At 35.5% G+C, this 27,397-nt stretch overlaps 1 protein-coding gene across 4 annotated transcripts in view; it reads right to left on the minus strand.

The window, feature by feature from the left end:
- HNF4G (hepatocyte nuclear factor 4 gamma) overlaps positions 1 to 27,397 on the minus strand; it is a 127,092-nt gene that overhangs the window by 92,251 nt on the left and 7,444 nt on the right. Inside the window, exon 1 of one of the 4 annotated variants that reach the window (XM_053208009.1) lies at positions 1,038 to 1,053. The exons of the other annotated variants lie outside the window; for them this stretch is intronic. The gene's annotated coding sequence lies outside the window, so the exon portion shown is untranslated. Of the gene's footprint in view, positions 1 to 1,037; positions 1,054 to 27,397 lie in introns of those variants that run through there. 4 annotated transcript variants of the gene reach the window in all.

The raw sequence follows: 27,397 nt of genomic DNA on the forward strand, positions 1-27,397 counted from the left end.
ATGTTTTATTCTGTCAGTCATTGAGTAATAGTCTGTGCATCTTGTGAGGAAACAATACTGCATAAATTCCCATCATAAAACCTAAAATTTTTTTGGCAGACATGAGGCTATACTGGGTTCCCCTCTCTCTCCTTCCTGTAATAATCCCTGTAATTCTAAAATATTTCTCTAATAATAAGTCATATACTCAGAAATCTTCACAAGTCATGAATTTCTTCATTGATAACAACAACAGTGGATGGAAATAATTTAACCTAAGTATATAAGTATTTCAACAATGAAACGTGCATAGGGAAACTATGCATGTTCTACTTTCCTTTAACATTAAAAAATTAAATCAGGGGGTGCCTGGGTGGCTCAGTCGGTTGAGCGTCTGACTTCAGCTCAGGTCATGATCTCTCAGTTGACAAGTTTGAGCCCCGCGTCAGGTTGTGTGCTGACAGCTCAGAGCCTGGAGCCTGCTTCAGATTCTGTGTCTCCCTCTCTCTATGCCTCTCCCCTGCTTATGCTCTGTCTCTGTCTCAAAAATAAACATTAAAAAAAATTTTTTTAATTAAATCAGGTTTTTTACAGTATAATTTTAGAGGCATTAAGCTTGAAAGACTCAAACTTACATAACCAGTGACATGTATCTTCAGTAACAACTAGTCTGGATAATTTACATCTGCAAATTTAGCTACTGAGGGTTTGAATAAGCCCAAGAATAAGAAAGGAGCCTGCCCAATGATAAATTATATACTGAGGCCTACATAACGAAACTATAGATAAGGGACTAAATGTAAGAGCAGGTCAATGAACTGGAGGGCAAATTAAGCTGAACTCAGTACCTCCATCTTGAAGCAGCTTTCTGTATAAAGTAGATGCCATCCCTCTTGAGGAATTAAAATCCTATTTCTCTACCACAGTGCTGGTAAAACAGAGAAAACATGCAGAATTCTAAGAAATTAATAATTCTGAGCCAGAAAATTAAAATTTTTGATAAATTCAAAAGTAAAATGTTGAATTTTAGGTTGGATCTATGACATACACAAACTTACCAATGTTCCCAATGGAAACAAAGAAAAGTCAGTTCCTATAGTCTCCACCTTCCTGGAAATGAAATAATATATCATAAAGATGGAAACAATGTTGTTACCATTCTAAAAGAGGGCATCAGTAGAATCAAATATGTTTTAACAGAAATGCCATGTTAAAAGGGGCTTATGGGGGCGCCTGGGTGGCTCAGTCGGCTGGGCGTCCGACTTCAGCTCAGGTCACGATCTCGCGGTCTGTGAGTTCGAGCCCCGCGTCGGGCTCTGCGCTGACGGCTCAGAGCCTGGAGCCTGCTTCCGATTCTGTGTCTCCCTCTCTCTCTGCCCCTCCCCCATTCATGCTCTGTCTCTCTCCGTCTCAAAAATAAATAAACGTTAAAAAAAATAATAAAAAATAAATAAATAAAAGGGGCTTATGATTACTTTGCAATTTCTGACTAAGAAATCTTCCATTCAAACATTAAAATTTAATTCGGTCATAGTTAACCCTTTTTACGGTGACCAGTAGCCCAAATTTGCACAGAAGAGTGATACAAGAGTGTTGCCCAAGCATGCTTAATAATAGCTTCCCTTGCTACTCTCAAAAGTTTCCTGATTTGGAAGATAAGTTATGGTTGGGAATACTGTCACTTTTCTCAAGCCTTAAAATAGTGTCATGGAGCACCTGGCTGGCTCAGACTGCAGAGCATGAGACTCTGATCTTGACTCTTGATCTCAGGGTTGTGAATTCAAGCCCACATAGAGCATAGTGCTTACATTAAAATAAAAAACAGTGTGATAAATAATAATTAAATTTAATATCAGAGAGAGAAAAGAAAAAAATTAAGATTTACTTCTTTTGAAATATCATTTAATGAGCCATTTCAAATGCTTTTTGTGCCACTGATCCACTCTCTTGTCAACTAAAACTGAATGCTCAATTAAATAAGCTGAAATCCTACTGGTATTATTCTATTCACTAAAACAGAAAGGACTTTGGAAATATGTCATTCCTGGCAGAAATTAAAACCAAGAAGAATATAAAGTGGTTTACCAATGGTACATATATAGGACTAAAAACTAATAAAAATAAAGACATACATATGTTAGGAAAATGCACTCATAATATAAGTGACACATGTACACACAGAATAAAGTCTAAATTTAATTTACTTGATTTAATCAGTTTTTTTTAAAATGTTAATTATTGTTTGAGTAATTATATTAGGCATTATCATTAATGCTAGAAAATTTGGGGCACCTGGGTGGCTCAGTTGGTTAAGTGTATGACTTTTGGTTTCAGCTTAAGTCATGATTTCACGGTTCATGAATTGGAGCACCTCATCCGGCTCCGTGCTGACAGTGTAGAGCCTGCTTGGGATTCTCCCTCTCTTTCTGTCTCTGCCCCTCCCCTGCTCACAACATCTCTCTCAAATAAATAAACCTTAAAAAAAAAAAAGAAACTAGAAAATCAGAGGTTTAATAGTTAGAAAGTCTAGTTTTTAATTATTAAATTTGATATTTGATTATAAACAAAATATATACCTGTCATTGAAAATTTTGTAAAATATACAGAACTATTAAAAAACCTATAATTTTACCATCTGAAGTACCACTTTTAATATAGTCTTACATTAGATATTTACAAATGTTTGTAAGTGCATGTACATTATACGCACACACATACATATACATGTTATACAGATACATGCATATGCTTCCACATATAGCAAATGTACAATATACATTATTCCCTCTATCTAGATTATTCTCTATTTGGAGTTTTTTCAACCTTTTGTTTTTACACAGTATTACACCCTGAGCATTGTCCTATTATCGTTATTATTTGAAAACATTATTTTAATGGCTGGATAGTAAATAAACTGTATTGACTTTGACTATGTCACTACTTATTTTAAAAGGGAAAAAAATCCTAGAAGTGGAATAATTGTCAGATGGTATGAATTATTTTATAGATGATGACCTATAGTGTCAATGTACTCTTCACAAAAGTGGTCTTGTTTCATCATCCATTAGTGAAGCGCATAGGCTTTGGAACAGAGGTGCCCACAGTGGAATCATGGCTCAACCACTCACTAATCACATACTTTAGTCTTTAAACTCTTTAACACTCAGATACTCATTTGCAAAGTGGTGACAATAAATGCTTTGAGGTTATGTTAGGACCAAAGGATGCTGGACACATATTAAAACTGCATAGATTATTACTGCACCCACTAGTAATGGTACAGTGCCAACACTGGATATTATCTTTTTTGTTCTTTGATAATAATTACTTATAGCATTTAGTAAAAAATTTAAAGTAATTTTGAACGTATTTGATTACAGTCTGGCAGAGGCAACTAGCAGTTCCCTTAGATATGTTCCTCCTTTCACAGCAAGAGATAAGTAATGGGCACTTTGGAATTGGAGGTCACATTTCTCGGCCACCCTGGCAGCTGGGTATAGCTAAGTTTCCAAGGATGCAATGTGATCGTAAGTGATGCCTGCTACTTACAGGGCTAGGCTTTAAGATACTGTGCATGGGATCTCCATGCTCCCGCCTTCCTGAAGCTGAAATACAGATGTGTCTGTGATTTACCTTCTACCAGGCAGAGTAGGACAATGCCCTGGGGCAAGGGTCCTAAAACTACAGAGCTGACTGTTTTGTAAACAAGAGTGTTTTTGGAGCACAGCCAGGCCCATTTGTTTATGCATTGTCTGTGGCCACTTTTACCCTACAAATGCAGAGTTGAGTAATTGCAACAGATACCATATGGCCCCCAAATCATACAATATTTGCTATCTGGCCCTTTACAGAAAAGAACAAAACAAAAACGGTCAACTGCTGTCATAGGAGACAACAAAGCAAAAAGAGAGAAACAATCTGAGTCCCCAGATGACCATATGAAACATAAGTAATCATTCAACTTAGACCAGAGACTTAGGGATTGTTAAGTGGGAGGGAAATAAACTTCTCTTTTATCTAAGCAACCCTTTTGGGCCATTTACTTCTAGCAGCATAATTTTCATCCTGACTAATACACCAGGAAAGCTGAGTTTTTATGAAGTTATGCTATGTGTGTCATTTTTATTGAAATTTGAGAATTTTTCTTCTTAATTTATGACGTTTTGGTATGTTAGAGATTTAAACCTATGTCAAAATATTTATGGAAAATAATATCCATATATTGTTTGACTTTCAGGTTAATGATATTTCCATATAATTTTTAAAATATTTCTTCCATCAAACTTAACATTACTTCCTCTTAGGGTTTCTCATGTTGTTCTATAGTTATAGTTTTCCTTTTTCCAAGCATATGTAGATATTTGCCCTTTTTTGGTGTGTTTTTTTATAATCTTTATATTTCACTTATGTTTTTCATTCCAAATGGCACCTAGCAGTACTATTGAATAGTTCCCCCATAGATGTGTTATAATTATTTATATCTTATAACATTTATTCAGATGTATATTATATAATCATATAAATTTATAAACCTTAGGATTTCAGAGTTTTATGTTATTCCGTTTTTCTATTCTTCTTTTCTCAAAGTAGTATCATAAAGCTTTAATTATAGTTTTAGAATTCAATTAATATCTAGTATGTCAAGTCATTCTTATTCATTCATATTTAGTCTTTAACTTTTGGGGGAATGGGGTGCTTTTTAAAAGTTCTATTTTGTCAAGGTATAAATATAAAATAAACTATAATTTATTTAATTTATTTATCACAACTACAGAAAAAGATCAACATGGATGTTCACACTATGGATGAAAAAATCACACTACAACATTACATGTCATATGTTCTCATTTTCAAAAGTAAACCTGCAAATAATCTAATGTCATAGAGTTCTCCATTACAGTGAGGCCAAGACAAGTAATAGTAATAGACAAATATTATTATTTTCACTTTAGATACTAGCAAATTGGATAATGCAGTTAAGTGTGCTAATTAAAAACATGAGGTCAGTAAATAGTACAGCCTGAGATTCAGCACCCCTGCTCTCTGTCACGATTTTCAGTTACAGAGGTCTGAGTATTAATTCTAAACTGGGTCTGGCCAACTCACTGAATGTAGGCATTTTGTTATATATTTTATCCCAAAACACCCTAACAACCGAATTTTTATGTTGTCATTTTCAAATACTTATATTGAAACTCAGTATGCAATAATGACCTCCTACCCTTCCCAGATACTAAGATATTTATAGATATGAATTTTTGAATTTTATTTTGTTTCCTTTTCTGAATGGAATTGGATCAAATGTGTAGTATTCATGTAAACTAGAATCATTATAATTCTGAGTCTTTCCATGCAGGAATGTCTTCCTATTTATTCATATCTTTTTTTTTTTTTTAATGTTTATTTTTGAGAAAGAGAGAGATTGAGCACACATGCAAGCGGGGAAGGGGCAGAGAGAGGCGGGGTCAGAGGATCCGAAGTGGGCTCCATGCTGACAGCAGAAAGCCCAGTCCAGGGCTTGAACTCAGGTACTGTGAGACCATGACCGGACCTTTATAAAATATATACGTACTTATATCTTATCCAACTTCTATACATTTTTGGATTACAGTTGCCAATGTAATCTTAGAAATATCACATGATCGTAACTGCACTTGACTCTGTTCAGTTTAGTAATAATAATAAAACAAATATCCACATGCCCAGTACTGAGTTTATGAAGTAGAACATAAACCATGACTTTGAAGGCCCCTGGATACCATTCCTTGATTGAACCCCACTCCTAGAGTTAATAATTCCTTACATTACTTTGAGTTTACCACATATCTATAAATTAATAACAATGTACTATTGTTTCTGTTTGGGTCTTTACATAAATGAAAATATTACTATAATGTATTCTTCTTTGATTTTTTTAACTGGACTTGGTGTTTATGAGATTTATTTATGTTGATGGATAGAGGAGTGATTTATTTTCTGTTTTATGATAAATCACCATGTGAACATGCCACAATGCATTTATGCATTCTACTATTGATATACATTTGGGGTGTTTCCAATATTTGCTTTTACAAATAGTGCTGCTATAAATATTCTGGTAAATGTTTCCAGGCACACATATAAACACGTGGTTTGTAGACACAAGCCAGTTCATGAATTTTTTGTTATAAGTGCATGATGGGAAAAGTACAGAAATGGAGGGTAAGCAGTTAGAAGCTTTAATGGTAATTGGATTTTGCTATAGCACCCAAGATGATCAGTGAATTCATCTCATTTAATGGGGCTTTACCAGTTTGATGGTGTTGAGCTCTTGTGGTGAGTCACACTATGACAAAAACCACATGCGAGTCAAGTGCAATTATGATCATATGATATTTAAAAAAAATTTTTTTTAATGTTTTATTTATTTTTGAGACAGAGAGAGACAGAGCATGAGCAGGGGAGGGGCAGAGAGAGAGGGAGACACAGACCCAAAGCAGGCTCCAGGCTCTGAGCTGTCAGTACAGAGCCTGATGTGGGGCTCGAGCTCATGGACTGTGAGATCATGACCTGAGCTGAAGTCGGGTGGAGCCACCCAGGTGCCCCTGATCATGTTATATTTTTAAGATTACATTGGCAACTGTAATCCAAAAATGAATAGATTTGGCTAAGATATAAGTACATATATATTTTATAAATGTCTGCACATTCTTTTCATTTGTAATAATCCTGTTTTAAAAATATATCATTTAACCTTATAACTAAATTAGAGAAGTAAAATTTGTGTCATTTATTTTTGTGCCTTATTTATTGACAGCAATATAAGCTTCAATTCATTTTTTGTTTTTGTTCTAATTTTTTTTAATGTTTATTCATTTTTTGAGAGAGAGGGCACGCGCGCTTGGGTGGGGGAGGGGCAGAGAGAGAAGGAGACACAGAATCTGAAGCAGGCTCCAGGCTCTGAACTGTCAGCAGGGAGCCTGATGCGCGGCTTGAACCATGACTCAGGAGATCATGACCTGAGCTGAAGTCGGAAGCTTAACCTCCTGAGCCACCCAGGAGCCCCCAATTGATTTTTTGCTGTTGTTAAGACAAAACGTACCTTTCAAGTATGTAGTAGTACCAATAAACAAAATAAAGACAAAAGAAGTGATTTCAAAAGATGTTAGTTGAATATACTGTGATGTATAGACACAATGGAGTACTATGTAAAAAAAGAATGAAGTGAAAGAAAATCAAAATGCAAAATGCATAATAGCCCCATTTGTGAAAGAAAGAAAAATACATTAGTACACATATATCTTCTAATCATGGCAAAAAAAAAAAAAATCCCAATACAGTTGGTTACATGGGAAGGATACAGGGTAGAAGGGAAACAGGAGAGAGTGTGGCTTCTGAAAGGAATCCCTTTTTATATATAGTTTTTATTTTTGAAAGCATAACATACGTACTGGAAAAATAAAATTAATTAAGAGCAAGAAGCAGGGGGGGTGCAGAAACCTGAAATCAAGGTGAAACAAATGTAGTTAAATTGTATTTCAAATGAATATCATAACCCTACAGGAGGAGAAAGAAAGGAATGGAGGAGAGAAAGGAGAAAAGGGAATAAAGAAAGGGAGGGAAGGAGGAAAATTTCAGAACTAGGATTTCTTTGTCCTGGATAGTTCAAGAAGCTCTACTCTGGGGTACTACTCTGGGGTACACTGCTGTTCACCATTAATCCTGATTTTTACCATCAATTCCAAATAGTTGTCTACAGTATTGTGCAATGATACACTGTCATCTACAGCGTGTGCCAGTTCTGGTTGTCCAGTAATACTGACATTGTCATTTATTCCTGGAAATAAGGTGAGATATAACATTCATTGTAGTTTAAATTTGCCTTTCCCTTGTTACAGATTAGTATCGGCATGTTTGTTTACAAATACTTCCTGGCTGTTTTGATTTCTTTTCTATGAAATGACTATCTATGCCTTATCCCTACTTTTCTACTGGTTGTTTGTCTTTTTCGTTAATAATACCAACTTTTTATATATTCTAGATTATAAATTCTGTTGGTCATGGGCAACACAAATATTTTATTCCAGCTTTGGGAACTGTCATTTCACAACTGCCACAGTGCCTTTCAATAGAGGAAGCCCTTAATCTGAAGGAAGTGAAATTTATCAAACTGTCCAGAATCTTGTGCATCTTTTTAAAAGTAATCCTTTCATAGAAAGAGATCAGAAAGATATTCTATAATGTCCCCTTTCAAATTTAATTTATTAATCCAATTGGACTTGATTTTTGTTAAGTAGGAGTGAGGTAGGGTCCAGTTTTATCTTTTCCATACTAATTACTAATTTTCCCAACACCTTTTGCCAGAGGAGCAAGCATCCTCCAGGGATCTGCAATGCTGGCCAGAACAAGTTTCCATATACATGTGGGTTGTTTACGAGCTAAGCACTCTGTTCTGGCAATCTATTCCTGAACTAACACACTGTAATAATTACAATAGGTTTAAAACATATCTTGATATCTGATAGGACAAGAGGTGCTCCCCCGTACTACTTTTTCAGAGGTGAATTAGTAATTCTTGTCCCTTTGATCTACCATGTGAATGTAAAAATGAGCTAGTCAGTCTTCATGAAAAGTCTTGTTGAGACTTGATAGGAATTGCATTAAATCATACAATAATTTGAGGAAAAGTATCATTTTAAAAATAGTATCTTCTTATCTATAGTGTGATTCTCTCTTTACTTGGATGTATTTCAATGTTTTTGAACACAATTTTATAATTTCCCATGAAAAAAAATTGCACTATTTTCATTATTCTTAAGATACCTTATAATTTATGTTGTTATTAAAATAGAACATCTTCCCAAATTAAAATATTAACTAAGTATTAATATATGGAATTGTACTTGAATTTTGTTATTTTGATTTTATAGTTAAAAATGACTAATAATTTGTAGATTTTTTTTCCCTAAATGGGAAATCATGTCACCTACATAACAAATCATAATTCGTTTCTTTCCTCTCAAAGCTTAATAACTTTCTTTCCTTTCTTCCCTCCGTGTTCCCCACCTCACATTATCATTTCTGGAATATCTTATTGGTTATATAGGTCATGCCTATCCATTAGGATAAGAAACTATACAAAGCCATGAATATCAGAAAGCAAGGATCACTGGGGGTCAGCTCAGAGGCTGGCTACTACATGGAACAATATTTTTTAGAATTTCCTTTATCTGTTATTTAAAAAGTAAACTTTTTTGTTATTGTTGCTTACCAATTCTTTTGTATATCTTTCCCAATTTTTATTTTTCACATTTTATGTATTCTTCAGTTTAACAGTTTTCCTATTAATAATAGAACCTGGATGTCTTTTGTTTTGTCTTCTGCCTAATAACGTCTTTTAACTGGAAATTGTGATTCATTCATGTTTATAATGACTGCTGCTATGTTTAGATTTGTTTCTACCATCTACTACTACCCTTCTGCTTTCAGTTAACTTTTTTTTTGGTCTTCATCTTGACCAATGTTCGGTGATTTTGCTATAATATATTAAAGTGTTCTGTTGATTATACTACACACTATTATTGGCTTGAGATTTGTTTTGCTTTGTGAATATGAAGATCAGTGTCTTTCATCAATTCAAAATCTATTTCAGCCATCATTACTTTGAATATTGTCTCACCCTTATTTTCTCTCTTCCCTCTCTCTGGTTCTTCAATTAGGTATATGTGACAATTTTTTTTATCCTCCATTGCTCTTTAAGTCTCTTTCATATTTTCTAGCTGTCTCTCTGTTCTATATTCTGTGTAATTTCTTCAGATCTATCTTTTATTTCAGAAAATTCCCATTACAGCTGTGTCTCATCTGCTGTATAACCCATAAAGTGAATTTCAAGTACTGTTTGTTCATTTTTTTTATATCTCAAACTACTGCTTGGTTCTTTTTCAAATTTATACTTGTTTTCAGTCTTTTGTTTTTACTATATTTTAGATAATCTATATTATTTTTAAGCATATTAAATATAACTAATTTGTATTTTATAAATGAAAGTTCTAGTAGCTACAATCTTTTGTATCTGTTTCTGGTGTTTGTTTTTCCAAATAACTTTACCTTTTGTTCTGCCTTATTTAATGCTGATTTTTTGATATGATCTAATGCCCTTTGAAATTTTATCTGTAAGAATTATTTAAGGCTTTGACTTAAAGTGCTTTTCTTTTTGCGGGAATTTGCTTGCTTCTGCAAAGTACTTGGGGAAATTATCAACCTTAAAACTGAAATTTATTTTCAGATGTGAATTTGAATTACATGAAGGTGAAGTTAGGAATTTTTTTCAGGTAAAACTTTCCTTTGCTTACACTGCACCCAGAAGCGAGGCCAAGAAAAGTAATTATTAAGACTCTCTCTTTCAAGAGCATATTCTCTCTCTCTCCCTCTCTCTCTCTCTCTCATTCACTCTTTCATATCTGTTTTATTTGTTCAATTGAAGTCACAAGAAGGGTTTTCTTCCAGAGATCCTATTTATGCAAAGCGTTTTCCAGTACAATCTAACCAATTTTTGCCAGTCAATGGTATTTTTTGTTAATCAAAAATGTTCTCAAATCCTAAACTGGATGCCATGAGGAACTGCCAAATATCCCAGGAAGAATGTCTGCTTCAGTGCTTGTTAACTTCTCTTGAATTGTGACTTCATGGTGTTCATGGACTCTTAAAATTCCCTTTGCTTTCCCGCAAACTCAGCTATACAATTAAATAATCTTTTTAAAAAATAGATTTTTCGAAAACTATACTCTGTTGGTATTTTTTTAGTTTTCACTAGTGGGAAGATTTCTATAGACACACATCTACCATATTGCCAGAAATTAAAGGGAAAAATGAACATGGGATTTCTGGTTGGAAGAGATCAATGACATATTATGATTCTAGCCTACTATCTTAAATTCAGACTCAAGAAGGCCCTTATTAGCCTTTCCTCTTCAAAGGTGACAGCACAGAACTACTCTTTAAATCATTACACCTTTATGAAATGTCAAGATCTTCACTAATACTGGAACAGGCCTAACATTGGGCATTACTTGCTTCATTACTGAGAGAAGGTATTATTTTAACCATGGAGAGCAGCAAAAAACCAATAATCCTCCACTATGTTAAATCTAGAGTAAGAGATTCCTATGCTAGAAGGAAAGGGTGATGGTTGGAAATTGAAATGGAAGAGAGGAAGGGACAAAAAAGACTTCCTTTATATTCATATGTCTGTCTGTTGTCTGAAAAAGGAAGGAGAAAAAACTGGTCTTATATTGAATATTCAGAGCAAGACATAATATACACAGCAGAGAAACACACTTTTGAAAGGTTGTCTAAATTAGATCAGTATCTGCTCTCCGAGGTCTAACATGCACATATTTAATATGTACAAACATGAATAGACAGGTACAGAGTCCCTATAACCAATGGTGTTCTTCCTCTATTCCCTCTCAGTTAAGAGTACCACCAGCCATTCATTTAGCCAAGCTAGAAACTTAAGAATCATTCTTGAGGTATTTCTCACTCACTTCCCAAATCCACTTCATTACCAAATCCCCTATATTTTGCCCTCAAAATTTTTCTGAAATTAATCTATGTCTTCTCATCCCCTCTACCAGTACCTTCATCCCGGCTCTCATAATGTGTTACCTGGACTACTACAATAATCTCTCCGCCGGTCTACCCATATCTACCTTGGCTCCTACCCAACTGCAGCCAGAGTGATATATTCAAAATGTAAATCTGTTCCCTACTTAAAACATCTTTATAGCTTCTCATCACTCTGGGAAAAGACAAAAGCCTTAATATTATCTATAAGATCGATGTTTTGATCTCGGCTAATAATATTCTTCCCAATACTCATTTCTCTCTTTGCACCAACTACATTATCCTTCTTTCTTTTCTTCATATCCATAGTGCTCCTTCCTGCACCACAAAGCCTTTGTATGAATGAGTTTGTCTATAAGAAATACTCTTACCTTTGTTTTTTCTTTTCCAAGTTAGTTTCCACTCATTATTTAGATATTAGCTCAGTTCCCACTTTCTCAGTGAAACTCTTTCTGCACTTCTTGATTAGATCATATCACCTATTGCCTAGCCTTATAGCACCACATACTTTGCACTCAGTAAGCCTAGAGTAATTGCAGTAATTGAATTAATGTCTACCTTTACTCTAGCTGAAAACTCCAAGAATACAAGGATATTATCTAACATACTACTGCCTTGAAGGGGCAGTTCATTTCATTTTTAATTGTAAAATATATCAGAAAAGGAACCATGTATATAATGCACTTGCACAGGTTAAATGTTAATAGTAAATGAAACACTGAATAGCATTACCCAAATAGAGAAAGAGCACACTGACAGCCTGTGGAAGCCTCATTTGTGCCTCTCTACAATCATATATCCACCTGCCAGGTATATGCCAAAATAAGCATTAACATGAGATTTTGATCATTTTTCCCACTCTTCCCTTAACAGAATAGAATTAATTACATTCATATTTAGGTATTATGTGAAAAGTGTTTAGATTTTCTAGATTTTGAAATTATATAAAGGAAATCATACCCAATATATCATTCTCTGGGGCTCCTGGGTGGCTCAGTTGGCTAAGCATCCGACTTCAGCTCAGGTCATGATCTCATGGTTCATGGGTTCAAGCCCTGCGTCGGGCTCTGTGATGACGGTGCAGAGCCTGCTTGGGATTCTCTCTTCCTCCCTCTCTCTCTGTTCCTCCCCACACACAGTCTCTCCCTCCCTCTCAAAATAAGTAAACAAACTTTAGGTCGTGCTGTACATGGCTCCTCGTGCATGTGTGCAAGTGCTTGGCTAGGGTACACAGCTGAGAAGAGAGCTGCTGGCTTAAAGTGCTACGCAAACCTTCAGAGGCCATTTAAATTAACAAATTATAAATTCTATTTTTTGCTATACATATGCATTTATTGAAGTATTATGTAAATTTTATTTTCTATATTTTTCTCAATATATCTGCTGTTATCTAAATCAAAGCACACACTTTTTAAAATTTGTTTACCTCCTCCATTAATATATTCATTTATTCAACAAATATTAAAGACACTCACCAACTGTTAGGTACTATACCAGATGCCACAATATTCTTATTTTTGTTATAATTATTCCAACAGACAGAATCTGGATACTTGTTAGAAGCTCAACACCACAGCCCACCCACAGGTCTTCAGAAGGTGGGGTTCATTCTGATGTTAAGAACCAGAGTTGAGAGCATGAGTAAAAAAGTACCTACAAAGAGCCAATATGTGGTATGTTGTAATTTGTTGCTAAAACTGTCCTTAAAAAATTACCTATTATTGCTTCACTTCCAATGTAATAGCAGTATCTTTGAACATTGCCCCCAACACTGTGTTTTGTTTTGTTTCCCCAAAAGTAAAGTTACCTATATAACAACATGGGAAAGAACACACAGATTTAAAATGTTTAAATCTGGGGGCGCCTGGATGGCGCAGTCGGTTAAGCGTCCGACTTCAGCCAGGTCACGATCTCGCGGTCCGTGGGTTCGAGCCCCGCGTCGGGCTCTGGGCTGATGGCTCAGAGCCTGGAGCCTGTTTCCGATTCTGTGTCTCCCTCTCTCTCTGCCCCTCCCCCGTTCATGCTCTCTCTCTGTCCCAAAAAAATAAATAAAAACGTTGAAAAAAAAATTAAAAAAAAAATGCTTAAATCTGATTTCTGTCTTGCTTTTAAAATAAATCATTCCATTTCTCTCCTACTTCATCATAACCCCCAGGTCTAGAAATGGCTTTACATGATGAAGTTTTAACAGGTGACTATAATACTCTTGAGTCCTAAAATAAACATTAACATAGTTGGATCAGTGGCAGCGAGTTCCATAGTACTTAGCCAATCATTATCACTTCCCAACTACTCTTTTCACTTTACACGCTTTAATCTTCCAATAAATAAGAATTGCAATAATGGAAACATTGTCTGGTCTGCAGTTCAATGATATAATTAAGCTTCACACCGGGCTATAATTTGGGTGTCCCAGAGAGAAGATATTTATTGCCAACACACCCTAACAAATAAAAGCTGCTTAATGACTATGCATGAAAGCCAGTGTTAAAGGAGTTTTTTGTGCTCACTTCCTAGTTCAGAGGTGTAAGAGAGGATATAAAAGAATCATCTGATTTAGAGCAATTTTTTGCCATAATATAAGCAGAAGATAAAATTTATAAGAATAGCTCAAGTTCTTTAAAACTCTTGTTCTCATAACCTTACTTCAATACAAAGCATGTTTACAAAATCGTAGTCACTAACACACAATAAAGCTCAGGATTTGTGTGTGTAGTGTTTGTGTGTACTACGCTTACCTAAACTAATTATATGCACCGTATCTTAAACACAGTGCAAGGGGATAGTTTCCTGAGGTTCATTAACATAAACAAATACCTACCTGTCAGTTGGTAGTGCGTATTCAGTTCTAACTAAATGTGAGGTGACACACATGAGCAAACTCCATGAAGAGAAGAAGTAAAAGATGTTTATATAGCCAAAGTAGTAATAATAGTTGTATGCCAATCACATCTCAATTAAAAAAATAGCTATCACTATTTTTATTATTCTAAGAAAACCATAACAGTTTAGGAATATATGTATGTGGACTAATAATTATACAGTTACATTTATGATAAATTCATTCAGAAAGAAAGGGAATCATCCCAGGTAGATGTAACTTGTTAAGTTTTGCCATGAACGAAAGACAGAATTTCTAGATTCAACTTGGTTACTGTTTTCCTAAATTACTTATTCTCTCCCCTTTTGTATGATGAGTGTAATATTCTTATCAATTTACAACATTGAATTATTTGTGCTAGTATTTTAAATTGATTTTAAATGATAAAAAAAATCAATGTTAGCTAAAATATACATCTTCTATGATCCAGTAATTCTGTCCTTGGGAATACACTCATCAGAAATGAGGGCTCAGGTCCAACAAAAGACATGTAAAATACATTCAAGGTAACTTTATTTGTAATAGTCCCAAACTGGAAACAACCCAAATGTCCACTTACAGTAGACTTAATTGATTGCTGTTTATTCATTCAACGGCATATTGCAGAACAATGAAAAAGAATAAGCTACTAATATATACAATAACATAGCTAATAGGTAAATTTAACCTACGTGTGAGTAGGAGCACAATGGTATTTTTTTAACTGGAAATACTTTAGGTGTCAATGGTTACATTTTATATATCTAAAAATTTGAATGGATGCTTAAGATTAGTTAAAACTCAATAAAAAAAACTTTAGTTAAAAGCAAAAACAATACAACAATATGTGTCAAAAGCTAAAAAAGGCTGATTTGTTGACTTACTAAATTAACTTCTGGAAATTAACACTAGGGAAATAAATCAATGTTTTAAATACTGTTTTCATATACAAACATTCATTGCACATGAATAGGAAAAAATTAAAATCATCCTGTACAACAATAGGAAAATGTTAGGTAGATTGTATTTTTTCAATTTAATGGGATTTTATGTGACATTATAAAAATAATTCTAAAAATTTCTCTAGTAAAAAAAAATTTTTAATTAAATAGTCAGTGAAAACATCCTAACACAAATTGCTCATAGTGAATAAATATTAAACATATGCATGCCCATAAACACACATGTATTAAAGACTAGGTAGCAATGTACAAAAAGGAAATGTGTGTGTGCTGAATAGTAGGCAATTCAATTTTCATTTAAAAAAATTCCTTGAAGTTGTTATAATTCTGTTCTGATAAAACTAAGAACAGGTATAAATATATTCAAAAACTCAAGAACTAATTAATGTAAAATGTTACTAAGGGGCAGATCTAAGCAAAATGAAAAGGGATTTTACTTCAGATAAGGTCAGTGGCATAGAGAAGATACAGAGGAAAGCAAAAGTACTAAATTATCCAAAAGGGGGAAAATTCTGGGCAAAAAAATTGAAATGGATGTGTAGTTGGGTGTAAATCTGTAGAACAGAAGGAGACCAAGGAAGAGAGAATTCCTGCCTCAAAAGAACAAATTAATGGGGTGCCTGGGTGGCTCAGTCAGTTAAGTGTCTGACTTCAACTCAGGTCATGATCTCAAGGTTTGTGAGTTCTAGGCCTGTGTCAGGCTCTGTGCTGACAGCTCAGAGCCTGGATCCTGCTTGGGATTCTGTGTTTCCTTCTCTCTCTGCCCCTCCACCACTCACACTCTGCCTCTCTCTCTCAAAAACTAACATTAAAAAAATTGTTTTAAATAAAAAAAGAACAAATTAAGGCAGCTGAATAGCAGATAAGAGAATACAATATAGCAGTTAAGTGTTTCAGAATACTATCTCTGGGGGCACCTGTAGTGGCTCAGTTGGTTAAGCGGCTGATTCTTGGTTTCAGCTCAGGTCATGACCTCAGAGTTAGTGAGTTTAAGCCTTGCATCAGACTCTGCGCTGACATCGCAGAGCTTGCCTGGGATTCTGTCTCCTTCACTCTCTGGCCCTCCCTCTCTCCCTGTCTCTCTTAAAAAATAAATAAACACTTTTTTTTAAAAAAAGAAAAGAATATTACCTCTGCTACTAACTAGTTGAATAATGTCCAGCTATAAAATAAGAATGGAATCACTGGGCTGTTCTGAGGACTAAACAAGTTAAAGCAGGTAAGGCATTTAGAACAACGCCTGCCAATAATAAGTGCTCAATAAATATTAGATAATGCAATAGGAAAATTCAAGCTTACAGAAGAAATAAAGATTAATTTTATCTGATTTTTTCTAAGTTTAGCATTTAGAGATTTTTCAAACACACAGCATTATCAAAGTTATATTTAGTTGGATAATGACTTTTCCCATTACTCAGAAATTTAATATTAATTTTATCTAGTATTCAGAGGCATGATTCACACAAATTTCAGCTTTGTAGAACTTCAACATGATACAGTAGCTATATGAGCATTACTCTTTTCATATAAACAATGGTACTTGTTTCCACGTGAGCTTCAAAGCTAATTTTAAGAATTGGAACTTAGTGGGTATTCAATGTCTAGAAAAATAGATAAGCTACAGAGGGGACACATTAAACTTTTGGTTAAGGATTCAACAGAGCTACTATTGCTTCAGTAAAAGTCTATCATCTGGACCTAGAATATAGACACTGTTCCTTACCCTTCTAAGCAGAAGTGGTAAAACATAAGAAATAGTCACCAGGTGGCTCAGTTAAGCGTGTGATTTCGGCTCAGGTCATGATCTGACCTTATGGTTTGTGAGTTCGAGCTCCGCATCCTGCTCTCTGCTGTCAGAGTAGAGTCTGCTTCAGATCCTCTGTTCCCCTCTCTCTCTGTCCCTCCCCACCTCTCAAAAATAAAATAAATATTTAGAAAAAACAAAAAAGTAGTCACCAAGGAGCTTGTATTGTCACCCCCCCCCCCCCCCCCCCCCACCGATCTTAGTGGTCTGTTCTGAAATTTGTTATTTGGTTCTCTTTCCACTACCTTTAAGGTTCTTTTGCACCTCTACTCTACAAATGAAATACAGCACTATAATGAATGGATAGGTAATGTCCTCCATCTATCACCGCCACTCCCCAACACACAAAACACACAGACAATCAAAGTAGTGGTTTCCAAGGTCTCCATCACCAACCACAAAGAAGTGAAAGGTGCAGCTCAGAACTGTCCTGACAGGCACTGTGCCCGAGGGCAGACGAGGGACAGCCCTCATCAGCTACAGCAGTGGCACCCGGAAGCATACCAGAAATGCAGAGTCTCAGCTCCATCCATACATCAAAATTCTGCTGGTGGGCCCAATAATCTGCATGGTCACGAGGTCTCAGGTGATTCCAATGTCCACTCAACTTTGAGAATCACTTGTAAGTGCCATTCTGTGTAAACTGCCTCACAACTAAATCTTACAAGTACCAGAAAGTCTAGAAGAACCATCAACTCTCTGGTGCAAACTAACCCTTTTTAACTTTATTTTATCTTAAATATAATTGAGAGAAAAATGATAAGCTTTTCACTTTCATAAGTGTGAGAAAATATTGTCCCATAAATTGATTAAAAAGTCTATGACACGGGCACCTGGGTGGCTTAGGTGCTTGAGTTTCTGACTCTTGATTTCAGCTCAGGTCATGATCTCACAATACGCATGTTTGAGCCCTGCACTGGGCTCTTCACGCACACACAAAAGCGCAGTCTCTCTCTCTCTCTCTCTCAAAAATAAATCAATAAACATTTTTTAAAAAAGTCTTTGACATATCTAATCTAAAAAACCAATTCAAAGTTAGATTGTCACAAAATTAAGTAAAAACTCATCCGAGATGATGAAAGAGTGGTATATAGATTGGATCTTACTGGAGTCACCACTGGATCCACACTCACCAAAACCACGGCCACTAGCCACATGTGGCTGCTGAGTACCTGAACTGTGCCTAGCGGGAACAGACATGTGCTGCAAGCATAAAAATGTCTTAGATGTTGGAAGTTTACTATGAAAAACAATGTAAACTATATAATTAATAATTTTTATGTTTATATTGATTAACACAGAAATGATATATTGGATATACTGGGTTAAGTAAACGGAATATGAAAATTACTGTCCCTTGTTTCAACCTTCCTGCCATGCGGCTATGTTAAAAATATAAACAAGTACACATGGGGTTGCATGGCATTTCTATTGCAGAGTGCTGCTGTAGTGTCCTAAACCAGCAGTTAGCAATAATTGTATCTTAACCCAAACAAAAATGTATGTCATGAAACAAGTTTTCAAGTTATTAAAGTTTTCAAGTAGATTAAAGAATGTCTTTTTTTTTTTTTTTTACTTTATTAAATATTTAGTATTTCCTTTCTTCTCTTTTCCTCCTGGCCTTTTGTTTTATCCCTTTTTACAATGTCCACTCAAGCTTCTGCTGCTGAGACCTCCCAGCCAGCTGGGCCGAGGTGATTATCTGCAAACCATAAGTATGGAAGAAGGCACAAATCAGAGGAAACTCTTGGCACCCTCTCTATGGAGGTGATATCTAAATGAGACGGGAAGGATGAAGATATTCAGGTCATGTTTATGTGTGAGAGGTGGGGGTGAGTTCAGAGGGTGTTTTGCATGAAAAGGGCAAAGTTAGACTTTTTGAGAACTGATTAAAGCTGGATATGGGCAGAGGTAAGAGAGTGGCCACAGGAAGGCAGAATGTCAAATGCCTCAGAGGCCACGACATTGTCTGGCCTTTATTCCTGGCACAATGGACAACCAATTGGATTGGTTTTGGCAAGGGGAGGATAGGTTCTTATTTATGTTTTAAGATCACCCTTGCAGGGAACAACATGGAAACTGAGAGAGCGGTTAACAAGACAGCTGGAGTTGCCCAGCTATGCAATTACTGTGGCTTGGATGACACAGCAGCAGAGAGGGGAGAGTAAGTGGAAATTGCGAGGCTCGTTTGGAGGTAATACTGGCAGGTCTCTGACTTGCTAACAAATTAGACCAGGTGTATAAGGAAAAAACAGAAATTCAGGATAACTCCTGGCTTATGGTTTAAGGGAAAAATTTAGAGGGTTCTTTTTAAAAATATCTACTTCCGGCACCATAACAGGAAGGATGGAGAGGAATCATGAAGATGAAAAGAAAGGATATTTCCATTTATTAAGAAACTGCCAAGTACTAGAAAATGGTGCTGGGTGGTGTCTTATATATGTTGTCCAATTTAAGTTTTTCAGGAGCCCTCTGAAAGTAGGTAGTAATCCTTTAGATTAGAGACAGGCAAACTAAAGCACAAACAAGTTAAATAACTTGTCAAGGGTCACTCAGTAGCTTAGTCTACTGTCTAATTCCCTCTGTCTTAAATGCTTTACACATACCACCCCATACCAAGACTGATCATTTTCTTTAAATCAGTGAACTACTGTTCCTAAGATATTTATTGCAAGATGGCTAAAGACATAATGCGACCAATCTTCTAAGATTTGAGAACAGACCCATTGGAGTGAGCACACTGCTCCAAACGCCCGTAATTTGCAATTATATTGTTAGTAAAACGAAAGTGTTTGTGAGAATGAATCCTGGAGCTTTTACTGTGAGCTGAGTTGTTAGGATTCTACCTGAGAAACTCTGAAACAATCTGTTTAATGCATAACTTCAAATACAGACACTGCCCTTTGTACCTTAGAGGCCTTGTGAATTGTTTCTCTCTCTCAACTAGGGAAGAGAGGACGCAGCCATGCACAGTGTCCCTCAGAACTGCTCTGGCATTTTCGCGCTTTTGCCATCAGCATCAGTGGTGCTCTGCTGTATGTCTCTTTCCCATTAATTCATGAATTACACAGTTTAGCAACCCTTGAATTATTTCATATATTCCTTTGTACATCCAACACTTCTCACTTAAACTCAGCACTTCCAAATTAAGATGAGGTATGCATGTCTTACATACATGAGGCCTTGGACACAGTAGAGAGTGAAATCTGAAAGAAAGACATATTTAAAATGTTTTTCCCAAAATGCAAACACAGTACCTGCCCTATTTTGCAGTTCGGCTTAATTGGGCATAGCTCTTTAACTTCTCGTAGTCTAAGGGATGCAAATATACATACCTACAGAATTTCCCTCCACTGCTAATCAAAACATTACCTCATTTACTCAAAGGCCAACATGGGAAATAGAAATATGTACATACAGAGCATATAGAAGTATTTAAAAAAAAACAGACTTATTATTTATAGTCCAGATTATTCATAAAAGATTCATCCTTCTATGTATTATTCAGTGATTCTAGATGGTATCCACAAGCCACATCAACGTTTACCATTTGTCCCAAACGGACAGACTGGTCAAAAGGGAAGATGCATGAAGGCAATAATGACAGAGGTATGGATAGGAGGTGAGTGTTAAGAGAGAAGAAGGCCTTCTAGATGTCAACACAAATGGTTTTGGTTTTGGACTGAGCTGATTTAATTTATAGTCTAAAACAAATGTATGCATTTCCATAAGGAAGATTTGAATGTATAAGACTGTGATAAAGCTAACTGACCTTATGGTTACCCTGATGTTATGTGATGAATTGTGCTCCCCCCAACCCCCAAACCTAACCCTCAGTACCTCAAAATACAACTATAGTTAGAGATAGGGTCTTTGAAGAGCAATCAAGGTAAAAGGAGATCATATGGATGAGCCAAAACATAAAACTGGTGTAGTTATAAGAGAAGACTAGGATACAGACACTCACAAAAGTAACACCAAGACACAAGAAGATGGCCATCTATAAGCCAAGGGGAGAGGACTCAGAAGAAACCAGATCTGCCAACACCTTGATCCTGGACATCTAGGCCCCAAAGCTGCAAGAAAATAAATTTCTGTTTTCAAAACACCCAGCCTGTGGCATTTTGTTATGGCAGCCCCAGCATACTAAAACACTTACGTTAAAAAAAGATTTTATTCATTAGTTTTCTTCAACTAGACAAAAAAACATTTTTGAGATAAGCTCTGGATACTTTCCTTATATCTGGCATACACTATATCAACAAGAAGAACTATGCAGTCTCTTTGGTGTATATATTTGTATAAAAATGGATTCATATAATTCATTTATTACATATATATATATATACACATATATATACACATATATATATATATACACATATATATATCATATAGTATATACACATATATATATATATACACATATTACCACAAGCCAACTTGAATGAGAATTATTTTTGTATTTATTTCTCCCAACTATTTTGCTAATTCTTAAACTGTAGAAATTCTATTTATTCCTTATATCACTTAAGCCACTATATGTTTTGCACATAATACTCACTCAAAAACTCTTGCTTAATTGAATTACAACGCTTTTAAAAATTTTTTTCTAATGTTTTATTTATTTTTGACAGAGAGAGAGAGAGAAACAAAGTATGAGTGGGGGTGGGGCTGAGAGAGAGAGAGAGGGAGACACAGAATCTGAAGCAGGGTCCAGGTTCTGAGCTGTCAGCACACAGCCTGACGTGGGGCTCGAACTCAGGAGCTGTGAGATCATGACCTGAGCCGAAGTCGGCTGCTTAATGGATTGAGCCACTCAGGTGCCCCAAATTATAACACTTATTAATGAAGGATACATTTTTTCATAGCTACTGGTTTCAAATATACAAGTTATCAATTCAGTTTCACAAAATGAAATGTCATGTTTCAGACTCATAAGAAAAAATACGTGTGTTCTATAGGTAGAAAATAGCAGTGTCATTAAAATTGTTCTAGGCTTAAATAAGAGAAGTATGTTACTCATGCATATTGTTTGTTCTCCATTATAATTTAAGTGTTTCATGCAGTTTGAGGACATATATCAAAAATACTCTCTACTTAGATAACAACTACTTTGCAAGTTGTAGTAAGATTCAACTTTCTGGGAATCAGTGCATAAACAGAAGAAAAATATGACCATTGAAATTCATAAGTCACGTGGTAACAGAAAGTACTTCAATATATACTACATATGCTAGGTATAAATATCTTTATATTTCCTATTTGACATATCTATAACGAAGATAATTTCAGCTGGCAGAATTCTTTGTCCAGAAAGAAGTTTATCAACTAAACTAAGAAAGGAAAATCATCTTTTAAAACACTCTAGGTCTTCTAAATTGTAAGTCTTGCTTCCTAAGAAGTTTCTTTAACAAATAATCAAGACCTAAGAAACTTTTCAACAGGGACCCTTGGGTGGCTTAGTCAGTTGAGCATCCGACTTCAGTTCAGGTCATGATCTTGCGGTTCATGAGTTTAAGCCCCACATCAGGCTTGCTGCTGTCAGCACAAAGCCCACTTCAGATCCTCTGTCCCCATCTCTCTGCTCCTCCCCACCCCACCCCCGACTGCACCCTCTCAAAAACTAGTTAAAATTCTTAGTCAATACCATAAGCATCACGTTTTATTTCATCAAATATGTGCTATTATAATTGTTATTCTTGATTTAATAAATTAGTTTCAGGGCACCTGGGTGCCTCAGTCGGTTGAGCGTCCGACTTGGGCTCAGGTCATGATCTCACAGCTCGTGAGTTCGAGGTCCGCATCGGGCTCTGTGATGATGGCTCAGACCCCGGAGCCTGCTTTGGATTCTGTGTCTCCCTCTCTCTCTGCCCCTAACCCACTCACATTCAGTCTCTATCTCTCTCAAAAATAAATAAACATTAAAAAAATTTTTAAATAAATTAGTTTCAATTAAAAGCTAATTTTAATTGAAATTAATTTATTAAATTCAGTGTTTTACAATCTATTCTGTCTCAGACGTCAATCCACCATGCTATTTGTTTATATATGAAGTATCAGATAAGTTACTTTAACTTGATAGATGATCAAATGAGTCCATTGAAATCATTTACATGCATCATATAAATAATGATAATTATTTCCAAAACATAAGGAAAATAAAATTAACTTCTTTCATTTAGACTTAAAAGATACTGTGAAAATTGAGATGAGATTAATTGAATAACAACTCTATTAGAAAAAGAAATTGAGCTCTGGTGTTGAATGGCCTTGGTTCACCCCTAACACCCCTGGCTGTGCAGTCTCAACCAGGTATTTACCTCTTTGCCTCAGTTTCCTCTTCTGCACAATGGAGATGATAATAGTTTATATCTTATGGTGTTAGTGTAAAGCTTAAATGATTTATGTGAGGCACTTAGTGCCCAGCACACAGAAAGTGTTTAATAAATGTTAACTAGTCCTAGTGATTAATGATGGTAATAAGTATGTGTATACGTGTTTATATTTATATGTATGTATATAAAACCTACAGAAATAGGGATAAATATATAGAAATATTAATTTGATAGAAAGAGGATGCAAACTATGAAGCAATCTCATTATATGCCTTGTGTCTGACTCTATACTGAACTCTTTAAATGCTATCTCATTTAACTTTTTTTTTTCTTTTTTTAGTAGGCTCTACACCGAAAGTGGGGCTTGAACTCATGATCCCGAGATCAAGAATCCCATGTTCTACCTATTGAGCCAGTCAGGAGTTCCTCATTTAACTCTAACAACACACTGTGCCCATGAGGAAGGTGGGGCTCTGGTCAGTTGGCTAACATGCCCAAAGCCCTACAGCTCTGAATTAAGTCTAACTGACTCCAAAGCCTGCATAGTCTTTCCAATGCCCCAAACTATCTAAGTAGTATACACTTGATGAGAAGGATTTTGCAAATATGCTTTAAAAGACACTCTGGCATTCCAGGTTAATCTGTGAGAAAACTGCAGTCCCATGCTAAATCTGCATAGACATACTACACAGCACTAGAGCATTTCTTAAAGTGAATTTGGAATGATTACACAAAAGATATACAGGTAATATACAACAATATGTATGGACACATTAAACATAATCAATTTTAATTCACTTTTACATTCTTGGTAAGAGAGTATTTTGAATATGAATAAATCCCTCACTTGAGAATATGAGTATTTCAGTTACTCTGGCTTACCATCCTGTTATTTCTTTACCATGAAAAGAACCCACAGGAGTTAGAAATGGATGAAACTTGCAAAAAATGGAGCAAATGGGGAAATGCCAAAACTTCCAAGAGAGAAAAGAAAGAAAAAGGAAGGAAGGAAGGAAGGAAGGAAGGAAGTTAGGGAGAAAGAAAGAGAGAGAAATCCTAAATTGTGAGATTGTTCAGCATGTAATTTTTTTCCTGTTTCTGAAGCTGACAAGTGGTACATGTGATTGGTATGGGAAAAGAAGTCAGGGCCCTGGACAGGACAATGGAGACAGAATATACTCAACCAAAATATACAGGTGATATTTAAAAACTTCCCATTATCTTTGAACTTCCCCAAACTAAAAAAATAATAAAATTAAAAAAATAAAAAACTAGGTCACACTATATGTTTTCTTAGCAAATTAACTAACAAATACATACAGTTTTACTTTATTCACCTAGAATCAGTTTACAAATAAAGGAAAATTAAAAGAAAAATCACAGAGTCTAGAAAATCCTCTGAGATTCTGGAATTTTTGTAAAACATTTCTACATTAACTGTGAATTGTCATTTTCAAAGTATCACTATACTCCCCAACCTTTACCAGGGTCTACTATACCCTCTCCCAGAGCTCAGTAGGACACTGCCCTCTGCTCCACTGGGAAAGTGTACTCTTGAGCCCTTGTGACCAACCCAAGCGTCATTCTTGCCTCACACATTAAACTCACACACACACACACACACACACACACACACACACATTAGCTAAAAAGAATTGGCTCAAAATCCAAAAATTTATATTTGACATTGACTACACACACCTCCAAGTCTTTGTCTTCCCATGGCTGTCAGAGGAGTTAAATAAAATAATGTAGGGGAAAACAGTATAAACTGTGCATATAAAAGAATTCCATAAACTGCAAAGGTCACATATTAGTATAATTATTGTTATTATACTGGTATTTATTAATATTGGTGCTCACACAAAAAACAAGACAGTCTAAGTTCCATACATGACATTAAAAAGTACCTATTTTCAAGCCTCTTCCTATTTTTGTAAAATCACTTTCTACCACCTTCTCCTGCTTTACTATACATTGGAGCCTCATAAAACCATAAAACTAGCTTTATTTTTTTCACTTGCACATTATTCTTTTTATAATTGAATTATCATTTATTTTCTTCATCTCTTGGTCAAATTGTACCCCTTGCACAAAACATAAATTCATACGGGGAAGAATACTTTAAACATATCTGATAAAGGACTTGTAGCTATAAAATATATAGAACTCTTATAACTTGATAATAAGAAGACAACTCAAATTTTAAAACGTGTAGGGAGATGCATAGGTATTGAACAAAACTTCATCAAAGTACATGCACATACATAAGCTCATGAAAAGATGCTCAGATACATTCATCATTAGGAAAATGCAAATTGAAACCACAATGAGATCTCATTGCATATCTTTTAGAATGTCTAACATTAAAAGACTGGGCATACCAAGTGTTGGCAAGAATGCAAAGAAACTAGAACTAGTGGTGGGAACATCAATTGGTACAATTACTCAGGAAACCAGTTTGACAGTCTCTTCTATATGATCCATCCATTATACTTCATTCATTCATTCATTCATTTATTTTAATGTTATTTATTCTTGAGAGAGAGAGACAGAGACAGAGCACGAGTGGGGGAGGGGCAGAGTGAGAGAGAGACACAGAATCTGAGCTGTCAGCACAGAGCCCAATGCGGGGCTGGAACTCACGTACTGTTAGAGCAGGACCTGAGCAGAAGTCGGATGCTTAACCGACTGAGCCACCCAGGCGCCCCTAGCCATTATACTTCTAAGTAATTACAGTTGACCTTTAAACAACAGAGGTTAGGGACACTGACCCCCCTCCCCCCCGCCACACACACACACAAATGCAGTTGAAACTCCACATATGACTTTTTACTTCCCCAAACCTTAACTACTAACAGCCTACTGTTAACTGGAAGCCTTACAAATAGCATAAACAGTCGATTAACACACAGTTTGTATGTTATATGTATTATATACTGTATTCTTACAATACAGTAAGCTAGAAAAAAGAAAATGTTATTGAGAAAATCATAAGGAAGAGAAAATATATTCAAAGTACCACGTATAAGTGGGTCTGTGCAGTTCAAACCCATGTTTTCAAGGGTCAACTGTATACAAAATAAAGGGAAGGATATGTTCACACAACAACTTTGTTCAGGAATGTTCATAACAGCTTTACTTGCAAAAGCCAAAACTGAAACAGAAATGAAACAATTCAAATGGTCATCAACAGGTCAATATAAACAATGCTATTTAGCAAACAAATAAACAAGAATTGAGAGATGCAACAGAATGAATGAATCTTAAAAGAATTATGCTGAGTTAAAGAAGTCAGACACAAAAGAATACTGTGTGATCCCATGGATATAAAATTCTAGAAAATGCAAACTAATTTGCAAGGGCAGAAAGTAGATCAGTAGTTATCTGAGGTAGGAGCGGGAGGTAGGGTTTATAAAGGACCCTGAAAAAACCTTTCAGGTGTTGGCTACATTCACTACCTTTATTGTGATTGCTTCACTGGCATATACATATGTCTAAGCTTTTTAAATTGTTCACTTTAAATATATGCAGCTTATTATATGTCAATTGTACCTCATATATCTGGTTTTTTTAAAGGAATAAATAAGCTGATACATACAACATGACAGAATCTCAAAATTATTATGCTAAATGAAAAAAAGCAGGACACAAAAGGCTATACACTACTACACTATTTTACTTTTTTATTATTTTTAATTTTTTTTATTTGAGGTGGGGGGGCGAGAGCGGCAGAGGGAGAGAGAGAGAGAATCTTAAGCACACTCCATACTCAGTGTAAAGCCCAACCCAGGGCTCAATACCATGACCCTGGGATCATGACCTGAGTAGAAATCAAGAGTTGGACACT

Source organism: Acinonyx jubatus, chromosome F2, assembly GCF_027475565.1.
Source record: "Acinonyx jubatus isolate Ajub_Pintada_27869175 chromosome F2, VMU_Ajub_asm_v1.0, whole genome shotgun sequence".
Taxonomy (NCBI): Eukaryota; Metazoa; Chordata; class Mammalia; order Carnivora; family Felidae; genus Acinonyx; species Acinonyx jubatus.